The 12003-nt window shown below is 48.3% G+C and overlaps 1 long non-coding RNA gene across 5 annotated transcripts in view; it reads left to right on the plus strand.

The window, feature by feature from the left end:
• The first annotated feature begins 5708 nt into the window (after nucleotides 1-5708).
• Nucleotides 5709-12003, plus strand: part of LOC131413919 (uncharacterized) — a 42236-nt gene continuing 35941 nt past the window's right edge. For all 5 annotated transcript variants that reach the window (XR_009222062.1, XR_009222061.1, XR_009222064.1 and 2 more), the window contains exons 1-2: nucleotides 5709-9494; nucleotides 10014-10135. This is a non-coding gene — a long non-coding RNA (uncharacterized LOC131413919). The remainder of the gene's footprint in view (nucleotides 9495-10013; nucleotides 10136-12003) is intronic.

Genomic DNA, 12003 nt, shown 5'->3' on the forward strand with positions numbered 1-12003 from the left:
GCATTGACATTTTCATACCCTTTGGTCTAGTCAATACTTATTCACTGTTTCAAAGGCTTTACATGTATTAGCTCATTTAATCCTCATAAAAGTTCTGTGAAGTAGATATAATTATCTTTTCCACTTTGCAGAGAAAGAACCTGCAGCACATAGAGGCTGAGCAACTCCCCAAAGTCATGGAGAAAGTGGCAGAGAGGAGGATTCAAGCCCATGTAGAGCCGAGCAGAGCTGGCACCTACTAGTGCCATGAGGAACTCAAGGGTGGGTTTGGAAGCATTTAACTGTTTTTCCAAGTTTTTTTTTTTTTGTGTGTGAGGAAGATTAGCCCTGAGCTAACATCTGTTGCCAGTCCTCCTCTTTCTGCTGAGGAAGATTGGCCCTGGGCTAACATCCATGGCCATCTTCCTCTACTTTATACGGAACACCGCCACAGCATGGCTTGAGAAGCGGTGCGACGGTGCGCAACCTGGATCTGGGCCTGCGAACCCCGGGCAGCCGCAGAGCAGCACAAACCCTTAACTGTTGCAGCACCAGGCCGGCCCTTCCAAGTTGTTTTTTTATGTTAAGGAGACACAACCAGCAACCACCCTGAAGCTAGCCAAGCCTTCCTACAAGAGCTATGCCCATGACTTTGCCTTATATTTAATGTGAAGATCTCCATAGAAGGAGACTAAGCCTCATTACCATAATCTGCAGTGTACCTGCCTCTCCCTTTTGAATATTCATTCCCCAACTGAAATAAAAGTTCCTACCTCCCTTTGTTCCACGACTCCATGACTTTGGAAATGATTCCTCATGGTCTCCTATTTGCTGCAAATACACTTTACTTTGTGAGACAACTTCCGCTGGTGTAGAGTCTCATTTAACTCACCAGGAGGCGAGCCCACTTGGTTTGGTATCAGAGCTATGACTCCTGTGGGAGATCAAGATTTGGCCACCCTGAAATCTCTCTCTTTACCTTGACTGTTTTCTCTGACGGACATTTGACCTCCCCCACTAACTGCCTAAAGAATTTGACATAGTAACTCTTTCCTGGAACAGATCTTCTACCTGATGGCTGTAATATAATGTAAAATAGATGTTACAATAGGAAAGGCACCAACAAGCCCACCTTATCCAAAGTTCTGTCTCTCTGGCCACATTCTCTGGATGGCCCTGCCAGGAGTTGCCAGACAAACATTTACATTTATAAGGGAAATCTCCATTTGTAAAGGTATCTCCCTCTCTGTATTGGGAAGAGGGGGGATGATCTCATTTCTAGAAACTTATCAATGTGGAAAGTGAGGCCTTAAATCTGCATAATAACCTTACTCTTGTTTACTGTGCTTTAGTGGTAATCTCCTGTAACTGACTCCCCCCACCCCCAACATCCTCCTTTGTCTCTAGCTGAACATGGTATTTAAGATGAGAATTTCTGCTATCGTGTTGAGAAACGCAGTGTCCCTGCTTTCTCCCATGTATACATGTTATTAAACTTTGTATTATTTTCTCCTGCCAACCTGTCTTGTTAATTATTTGGCCAGCCATAAGAACCTTAAGGGAAAGGGCAGAGGGGGATTCTCCCTCTTCCCCCACACTCCAAAGCCAAACTCCCAGCCAGCCCCGTATACCACTCTGGTCTCCATCTGGTATGAACTCCTGGCTGGAGAGCTGGAGGAAGGAATTTTGACTCTGCTCTCAGAACCTTGGGGGCCAGAGAGTCTGAGCACCAGGCAGGTACCACAGTGTGCTGTTACAATACTGCTCTGAGCACAAAGCAAGCCTTGGAGCCATCATTTCCATTACCCTTACTTGGACTTGAGAAGCCGCACCAACCAAGGTGTAGTGTGGTGGAAGACAGGAGTGCATGACATACTGCAGCCAAGCAGGGCCATAAGGCTTCAGAAAGCTTCCAGAAATGCCCAAGCAGAGCTCACTGATTCAACATACATTTATTGAGTGACAGCCACGTGCATGGAAGACAGGTGTGTCTCCACTTTTCACGGGGCTGACACTTGTGGTGGTGGGGGAGGTGGAACATAAATACATTGAGAAAGAAATGAACAACATGCTTTCAAATGATGACAAACGCATGAAGAAAGTGAAACAGAATGATGCCTTATGGGGAACTGACTGAAGACTGGATGGTGGAGGAAGGCCTTTCTGAGATGCCAATTGAGCAGAGACAGGATTGACAAGAAGGGGGCAGCCATGCAAGGGGCTAGGGCAGAAGGGATGAAGCACAGGGACTGAGGGAGAAGTGGCAAGAGGGCGGTCAGAAAGACAAGCAGGGCAGTCATGTCAGCCCCCCAGGCCCTGCAGAGGCCTTCCGGACTCTCTAAGTGGGCTGGGAAGATATGGGAGAATTTTAAGCAGGAGAAAGGGACCACTAAGGCTGGAGGAAGCACAGAATGGCCTGTGGGTGGGGAAGGACTTCCTAGGGACAGAGAAAGAGAGCAGATTAGTTGCAGGAAATCATTTGAAGAACACTTAAACAGGCTTTCTTCCACAACACCAACCAAGGGAGCACGTGGCTGGAGGGTCTGGGATGTGCTGAGACCACAGCCAGAACCCAGGCCCACCAGAGTCGTGGCCAACAGGTGAGGCCCACACCCCTCCCGCCCAGAGGAGAGGGGCTTGGAGAGCTACATCGCTCGACAAAGGGAGAAAAGACAGCGGGGCGTGGGGTGGCGGACGGGGATGTAAAATATGGGCATGTATTTCTTCTGAATACTCCACGCCCTCCACCTTAAACCCTGAGTTTTCACCTCGTTCCTTCACCCCCTGCGGGGGAGGGGTGGAGGCCGGGCAGGTCTTAGGGTTTAGGACCCTGAGCTCACCCTGTCATGAATACCCCCAATACCTGCAACCTACTCCTTTACCCCCGCCTAGGCGGACGACCTTTGTCCCCACCTTGATCTCCCGGCCACCCCCCGTAGGGGCAGGGAACAGGGTGACCAGGACAACCTTCACTGCCCTCCCTAGCCCCGCGCTGAACGCGGCGACAGCCCCGCTGGCCCCGGGAGACGGGGATTTTCATGTGACAGTACCTGGGACACAGCAACGGCTGCACACGGGGCCCCGCGACCAGACCGGGTGCGGCGGCCGCAGGCAGAGCAGGAAGCGGGTGCAGGGGGGCAGCTGGGCCGCTTCGGCGCCGTCAGCTTCCGGGGCCACTGGCGGCGGGGACCCGCGGGAGCCTCCAGGACACCTCCCCACCGAGGACCCTGGGAACCGAGTCCCGGCCCGCTTTGCGGGCTCTGTGGTTTCCGAATCCAGGCCGAGGAGGGAAACAAGCCCACTGAGCCGAGCCCAGGCCCCTAAGCTCTTGGAACCTCCATTTTCCCTTCTGTCGAATGGGGACGATAAAGCCCGCCTGCTTTAAGGATATTTTATGTAAAGCCCCTTACTCATCGTAGGTGCTTCGGAAATGGTGGTTAATTTTTGCAAACAGCCCCCTGAGAATATTTGCTTGCTAAGATCCTGCCTGGTCCAGGAAGCAAATCTGGGCCACGCTGGGGGCAGGGAGTCCTATTGAATGTTGAGCACCTGGCGAGCGCCACTTGCGTCGCCCTCTGACCCTGATCCAGCCCGAGACGGGAATCGGGAGGAGGGGAGGACATGCTGGCATCCCGGAGTCCTACAAAGGGTCTCATTAGGTCCCAGAACTCGACTCCCTCCCACCCTGTAACCCAGAAGCTCGCACTACACGCCAAACTCTGGCTGCGGCTCCCGCGCAGCCTCGGCTCCGCCTGATTTCGGTTTCCTTCTCTCTGCTCCTCCGCCCCACCCCCCGCCGCGGCCCGGGGATTTGCCCGGTGGTGGGTGACGTGAGGAGACTAAGGTTCCCATTGGGGGGCGGAGTCCGGCAGGGGCCAATCCGGGCGCTGGTTCGGGGGCATCTCGATGGGGGCTCCGGAGACCCCGGAGATTAGCGGCGGGGACGCGCCGTCGCGCTGGGGTCTCGCGGGGGATCGCGACCCGGAACTGACCGCCGCGGGAGAGAAGCGACACCAGCCCCGGATTCGCGGTCCGGAGATCACGACCGGTGAGTAGGGGGCGTCCATGAGAAATGCAGCAAAGCAGCGGTCACACGCGCCCCGGGGTCCGGGCGACCAAACGCGGCCGCCGGCCCGAGAGCAGGACGGGGCCGGGCCGCCGGGCGGGCTCTGGAGGAGCGTGAAGTTCGCTGTGTCCTCCCTCCAGGCCTGATCCCTCCTGCTTGCTTGACCCTCCATTCGCCTCTTCCTCGTGGGTCTTCCTCGCCTTCCCGTGTCCAGCTCAGGCACCGATCCACTCTTGTCTCCAGAGCCAAAGGTAATCGGGGCCGCGAGGACGGTCTGGTTGCTTAGAGCCGAGTGGACGGCCAATCCGGCTCCATGACCAGAGTCCTGTTTTCTTTCATGACCAGAGTCTTGTATTCTTTCATTTACTTTTTTTTTGGTCATAATAAATAGGTTTTGCCACATGTACGTAGAGCTGTACATTCACTCCCTTCTCCAGCCCGTTAGCACATTAGCGTTTCCCTGCTGATTTTCTCCATATTTGGCCTTAGAAAAGAGTGTGTAAATTTATCTTTGTGGAGCAGACACTTCCAAATTCCCAGTGCATTTCAGACTTGGACGCCACGACGACTTGTGTGCGCTTCAAAAGAGGGGAGAATGACATTCGTTCATACATACAGCAAATATCAGTGTCGGGGCCATGGTGAGCCTCCTATTTAACTGTTAGTTAAAGTCATAATCCATAGGATGTTTTCCCCCAAGTTTAAAAGAATCAGCTTTTAAAAAAATAGGCTTTTTTTATGTTCCCAAATTGCAATTTTGTTCTTTTTTAATAATAGACTTTAGTTTTTGGAACAGTTTTGGATTTATAGAAAAATTATGAATATAGAACAGAGTTCCCGTATAGCCCAAACCTTTTCCCCTTTTATTAACATCTTATGTTAAAAATGTATGGCACATATGTTAACAATTAATGAACAAATATTGGTACATTATTATTGACCAAAGTCTATAGTGTACTCAGATTTCCTTAGTTTTTACCTAACTGCTTTTCTGTTTCATGATCCCATCCAGGTTACCACATTACATTTAGTTCTCATGTCTCCTTAGGCTCCCCTTGGCTGTGGCAGTTTCTCAGACTTGTTTTTGATGATCTTGACAATTTTGAGGAATACTGGTCATGTATATTGTAGGATGTCCCTCTACCAGAATTTGTTTTTCTCCTAAGACTGGGCTAATGGGTTAATGGGAGGAAGACCACAGAGGTAGATTGTGGTTTTCATCACATCATGCCAAGGATACATAGTATCAACATGATAGATCCATTCATTAGATGCAGCTTGAGGGGCTGCCCAAGCCTGTCGGGATAAGGAGGGGGATGAGGGGTGGAGCCTCTTCTTAGGGAAAGCAGGAGCCCTTCTGGCTGCTTTCAGCAGGGTCAGGATTCAGATCTGGGGATCAGAGTCCTTCACTTTTCCTTCCCTTCTCAGAGCCACCTTCTCAGTCCACCTTCCCAATTCAGGGAGCATTTGCCGGCCAGGATCTCCTTGGAGGTTTCGTCATTGGAGTTGTGTTTGCCGGAGCTGTGGTCACAGGGCTTGTGTTCTGGAGGCACAAGAGCTCAGGTGGGGAAGAGCATCTGGGCTTCCTCATTCTGATCTAAGGGCGTCTCACCCAAGGAGTTAAATTGCAAATCCTGCAATTTACTTCTGTTACTTGCTGTTACTTCTGGAGCCAGTGTGCAGCTGTCCTGCTGTGCAGCAAAGCCCAGGAGGGACCCCTGGCTGTGGGAGGGCGGGCTGAGAAGCTATAGGTGAGGTGGGAGGCTGGTGACCTGTGGGACTCCCAGAGCCCCAATTCCCAGGGTGGGCCAGTGCATGTGGCTGCCTGTGGACTCCAGGATCTTGATCTAAGTTCCAATGCCTGTGAGGGTTCCAGGAGCAGGGCCACATGAGGCCCAGAAGTACCAGAGTGTCTGGGGAGAGAAATTCATTCTCATTGGACAAAAATTCCCAGGTCTTTCTCCATTAGGATCCAGAATTTCTTATAAGAGATAAAGTAAACCAGGCCCCAAACCGAATTGTCAAATCTGAAGGGAGTGTATAATGTGTATGTGTGTCTCTCTGTGTGGGTTCATGTGTGTATATAAACACGTATGTCTGTATGTGTATATACATAAGCATGTATGGGTGTTTATGTGTGTGAGAGTGTGTGTGTGTGTGTCTGTCTGTGTGCTGCTCTAAGACTTCCTCATCCTGGGCTCCACCCTGGCCTTTTACTGGTGGCCCCATCTGCACCCCATGGGTTGTAAGGGACATAATAGTTTTCCAGTTGCAAGCAAATAAGAAGGGAGTCAGAATGATGACTATTGGGAAGAACTGGTCTTCATCACACTTGGAGTAAAGAAACAGGAGCTCAATGGGTGGACACCTCCCTTTACAGGATTCAGGATTATAAAAGTATCAGGCACTGATTTAAGGGATTTACATGAATTAGATAATCTAAACCTCATAAGACCCAAAGGAGATAGGGACAGCTTTCAACTCCATTTTACAGACAAGGAAACTGAGGCCTCCAAAAAGTGAAGTGGCTTTCAAATGATTGAACCATGACTTTAACAAAAGTCTGACTGCTGAGCCCAAGTTCCCACTCTGTCATGTTGACTCCTGTACACTGTTCACCTGCCTCATTAAGGGTCACCTCCTCCTGTGGACTCTGATAGCTTCCCTTCCCCTCCAGGCCCTGAGACTGGTTGGGAGTCTATTGCATTTCTCACAGTGCCTACAGGTGAGACATGGGTTTGAAATGACAGGAGAGTTGGTTCTGTTGGCTGATGGAGTGTGTTTGCTAGAGGTGGTAGGAAGGGAGTGTCACATCTGGGCTGCAGGGAATCAATGGTGTTTGCATTTAGGGTGTGAGGTGGGCTGTCCAGAATGCTAAAGGGGTGAAGACCAGCCATGGCCATGCAGAGTTTACTCCTCACTGTTTTATTTCACAACTCGAAAGCACAGCCTCACATGGGCCTGAGAGACACTGAGGTGTTCACTCATCTCCTTCCATTCCCTGCTCGCCCAACTTCTCTTCTTCCAACTGACTTCCTGGCCACGTCTGCTCTCCAAGGTGAAAACGTGAGGAAAGGACTAGCCATTTACTCTCACCCTGCCTGCTGCTCCCCACTGGGGCCTCCTGGATGGTGAGAGGAAAGCAACTAGGACAGTAAGAGAACTTGACATTTATGCTGGTAAAGAGAAAGCAGGATGTGTGTCTTCAAGAAAGGGAAAGGCTGCCCTAGGGAAGAGGAGTGAGAGTAGTTTTAAATGTCCCTAAGGGTCATTTAACTGAGTAAAACCTATGGGAGGTTTTATCAGTTATCTATTGCTCTGTAACAAATTACGACAAACTTAGCAGCTTAAAATAAAGCATTTATTTTCTCTTACTTTCTATGAGTCAGGAGTCCAAGCATGGCTTTGCTGGGTCCTCTCCTTCAGACTTCCCCACAAGGCTTTAATCAGATTGTCGGCCTGGGCTGGGCTCTTCTCTGAAGGCTGAGCTGGGGGAGGATCCACTTCTAAGCTCATGTGGTTGTTGGAGGGATTCACTACTTGTCGGCTGTTAGACTGAGGGCCTCAGTTTCTTGTTGAATGTTGGCTGGAGGCTGACATCAGTTTCTTGCCATGTGGGCCTTTCCAAGAGGACAGCTCACTTCAAAGCTTGCCAGAACAGAAGGCAGTAGACAGAGACTAGCAAGATGAAAGTCATGGTCTTACATAATCTAATCATAGGAGTGACATCACTGTTGCCATATTCTGTTGGTTAGAAGATAGTCACAAGTCCCTCCCACACTCAGTGGGAGGAGATTCCACAAGAATGTGAGTCCCAGGAGGCAGGGATCAGTGGGCACCATCTTAGACTCTGTCTGCACAGGACGTTCCAGGTCAGAGAAAGCAGGAGCGGGAGCTATCGAGGCCTCTGCCGTGGATGTGTTCACAGATAGGCTGGACAATCACTGAACAAGGTCATTATAACTGTGGGTTACACACTGGACAAGATGATCTGCAGAGCTGAGCTGTGTTTATCAAAGCACAATCCTGGATACAAGAAGCAAAGTTTTCATTGGAAAGATTTCTCCCCAGTTCTGTGTGAACCTGAGACAGCATCGTCTCTGAACATTTTCCCCTTCACTTTTCAGATGTCCTACATCTCTAAGAAAGCACCATCACTAAACTGAACTGGTTTTCTCTTCCATGTGTCATCCTGCCAGCAAATCCTGGGTCCCACGATTTCTTCCAGCAGCCTCTCATATGGGATCCCACAAAGTCACTTCTTGTGATTCCACTTTGTTTCCTTCCCTTCATTCAGCTTATCTTCTGGTCATTTTGTTTCTCCTGTATTAATTAGTCAATTATATTAGGAAATTGGTGTCTTCTAACCAAGGCTTCCTACCAAGTTTTAGTCCAAATGAAACTCTCCAAGTCTCAGCTCACTTCCCAAACAGGGACTCCACAAAATTAGTGGGAGTCCTGGAAAGTCGTGGATTGGCAAGTTCCTCATCAGAACCAGACATATAAATCACAAAGGGATGAGGTATATACCTTTGATTTCCTTATGTCTCCAGCAGGGAGCAGCAGACCTGGCACTCAATAATTGTACAGTGGAACTAAACTTAACTCCTGCCTGATCACCAACAACATAAGAATCCACCCCATCCTTAAGTTATGGACCAGAATCCCTTGTCCTATGTCATTTCCCAAGGTGGAATGCTGACCATTTGGGGACCATTCTTTTTTCCTACCTCATTTTCCACATGCTGCTGCTCCAACGCCAAACACTAGATTGATCCCTCAGAACTCTCTGGGTTGTTTCTACTCCCTTCCTCCATCTTAGTAGTCTCCCTTTTGCTCCTGCGATGTTTTTCCCTGCCCACTCCCCTTCTCCATGTAGCTAGTCTAGTGTCTCTGTTCATTCTTCACACTTCTACAGAGAGATTCTTCTAGAATGCAGATCTGATCAGGGTTCTCCCTAGCTTCAGTGCAGCCATATGCTGCATGTTGTTCTCTGGTGAAAAGCCAAGGATCTCTTCAAGCTGAGATGACCTTTGAGATCTGGAGCATGGTCACCACTCCCCTCCTGCTTTTGTCCCTGTGCTCTTCTCTCTCTAATCTCCACACTGATCTGCTGACAGTTCCTCCACACTCCTCAAGTGTGTGCAGGAGCTCTCCCTCCCTCCCTCCATCTCTCTCTCTCTCTCTCTCTCTTTCTCTCTCTCGCCTTTGTTTGTGATGCTGATTCTCTAAAAGGTTTCCTTTGTCCATTTACCTGGACTCACTCTACTTCTCCCCCAGGTCTCAGGTTAGACATTGCTTCCTCCTGGAAGTGGTTTCCTAGCACTAATTATATGCTGCATTTACCAGCTGATTCAGCCCCATTGTGAATTCCTTGATGTTTCACTCAAGGAGGCCCAGCAGAGAATCTGACACATAATAACGGCCTAATAAATGTTTGCTAAAAAAAGTGAGTTTTTCTTTGATAATTCAGAATTGATTTCAACTGGCCAATACATTGTCTAGAGTTTAGCTGAACTACTCCATGATATTCCTGCCTCAGCATTCATTTTGTGTGGCCAAGGGGCCTGCAGGGACCTTGAACTGACACTAGCCCCTCCCGCAATTGCATGTCCTACATAACAGCCTGAAGATTCTCAAGGAGATGTGAGTTCCTGATATGACTTCCTGATCAGCCCTGTGAGCAACAGTCTCCCTTGCCTCCCAGGGCTTTCCCCTTGTGGCTCCTTAGGACTGATAAATAAATGACAAGGGATAGGATATATGGGAGTATACGAGGAAGCCATTTTTGTAAAACTAATGCCTGACCTTGTTTTTCCAAAAGGGTCTGATGTGGCCATTGAGCATGCTTTGTATATCTGCTTTAAGTATTTACTATGTCCCATAGACAAGAACAATGCCCTTAAAGATAAAGTAACTTCCCCCACATCTGCATTTCCTTAAAAATAAGCATCTCTCTCTATGCTAGGGATTGATTGCTGATCTGCTGTGACCACCCAGCTCCAGACCACAGACCTGTTACCTGCTGTGTTCATCAACTGCTGTGTGAAATCTTGTGCTGGCAAAGCAATCTCATGACTGTTGTAAAAGGTACATTCCAATCATATGTGATACATGCTCTTTGATGGTATATGACCACTCTGTACACCCCCACTTCTTTGGAGTGTTCCATTCCTTTGTGAAAGGACTCTTCTGGACTATATGGGCCTTAGATCTGGCTCATAATAAACTCACCCCAATTTTGATTTATAGATTGGTTGTATTGAGAGGACCTCACCAAACTCTGCTCTTTTTGGCTTGAATTGACCAATCTGGGCTTAGTCTGGGAACCCCAAAGCACTCCACCCATGGAACCTAATAAAGGCATATGCACAGGTCTCGTCTATCAATCTGCCTGCACCCTGACTTTATCTCCCCGCGTGTCCCCTTGAGGCATGTCGTGTACTTCCTCCAGGAGCTGTGAGTAATAAACGTCTCTATTCCAGTTTCTCTTCTGGTCTATTGTTGAACTAGTCCACTGTCCCACACCCTGTGCTCCACTTAACAAGCGTTAATTTAACAAAGTCAAAACATACATGCACACGGTTTAAAAAATTCAAATAATGAAGCTGTATACAGTAAAAGGTAAATTTCCTTTTCAGTCCCATACACAGTTCTAAATTCCTTCCTAGAGCCAACCACTGTTGCCAGTTTCCACAGTATTACAGAGATTTCCCTTTCAGGTCACTACACACTCTACCTGTACTTTTTTTTCAATTAATATATTCTGAGATTATTCCATTTTTTACATACAAATCTGGTTCAGTTTAAGATATTCATAATGACAATTCTGGTGCTATGATTTTTAAAAATCTACAAAGTATAGCAAAAATCATCATTATTCCGTAGTAGTAGAATTTTATCTGGGCACAGGGCCACACAGATTAAAAGCTACATTCATTCTCCAGCCCCCTTTGAGAGTAGCTATGTCCGTGTAACTAAGTTCTGGCCAATATGATGAAGCAGATGTGAAGTTGTGGGTTTTGCCTTTGAAGGGCTTCCCTTCTCCTTCCCTGCTCTCCCTGTCCTGCTCATGGACCATGACATGGCCTTAGGTACCTTGAGTCATGCAAATAAGAGCAACATCCCAGAAACAGCAGAGAAGGAAGGTCATAGGAACCTGGATCCCTGGACAACCTCATGGTGCAGAGTCACCTTAGCAGCCCTGGAGCGCATGGCTCACTGTCGTGTGCGACACATACAAGCTTCTATCCTATTTAGACCACTTTTGAGTATCTGATGAACACACCTGAATTAATATCCTGCCTAATACACAGAAAGAGAACAGGAATTCCCAGGAGTGGGTGGCCATGGTGATCTGTTCTGGAGCTGAGCAAAGACATATTTACAATATTCACCACTGTGGGCTCCCTGGGACACTATTCTAAGTTGGAGTAAGGGAGAGCTTGGCCACATGGGGCAGCATAGAGATTGGAGACTGTTACCTTCCTCATCTTTCTAGCCATGAGCCTTCCCTGGGGCAGTGTTTGGGCTCACCAGGTGTTAGATCTGGGAGTCTTTGTTTCTTCACTTCCTGTCTTTGCAGACCAAATCCCCTCTTCATCTTAGCCAGGATCAGAAATACTGCTGGCGACCTCCTCCTCATCACCTGTCTGATAGCAGGGTCTGTGGAGGTTGACATCTAGAGGAGCAACCTCTCAGGTAGACAAGGAACACAGGGTCGTTTGTCACTGGGTTCCATGGGGAGTCTGTGCTTCTCCAGGTGGTTTGAACAGCTGATTTTGCCTGGCACCCGGCACCTGGAAAGTCTTCAAAATATGTCATCTCTTTCATCACTTCTAAGCTGCATTTAATTTTTTAATAACTTTTTGAAGGAAAAAATTAAATCTACATTAAATGTATGCAATATTTTTGGCTGATTGTCATACCTACCGTACATTTATCCATTCAATTATATA

The sequence above is a fragment of the Diceros bicornis genome, chromosome 14, assembly GCF_020826845.1.
Source record: "Diceros bicornis minor isolate mBicDic1 chromosome 14, mDicBic1.mat.cur, whole genome shotgun sequence".
Classification (NCBI taxonomy): domain Eukaryota; kingdom Metazoa; phylum Chordata; class Mammalia; order Perissodactyla; family Rhinocerotidae; genus Diceros; species Diceros bicornis.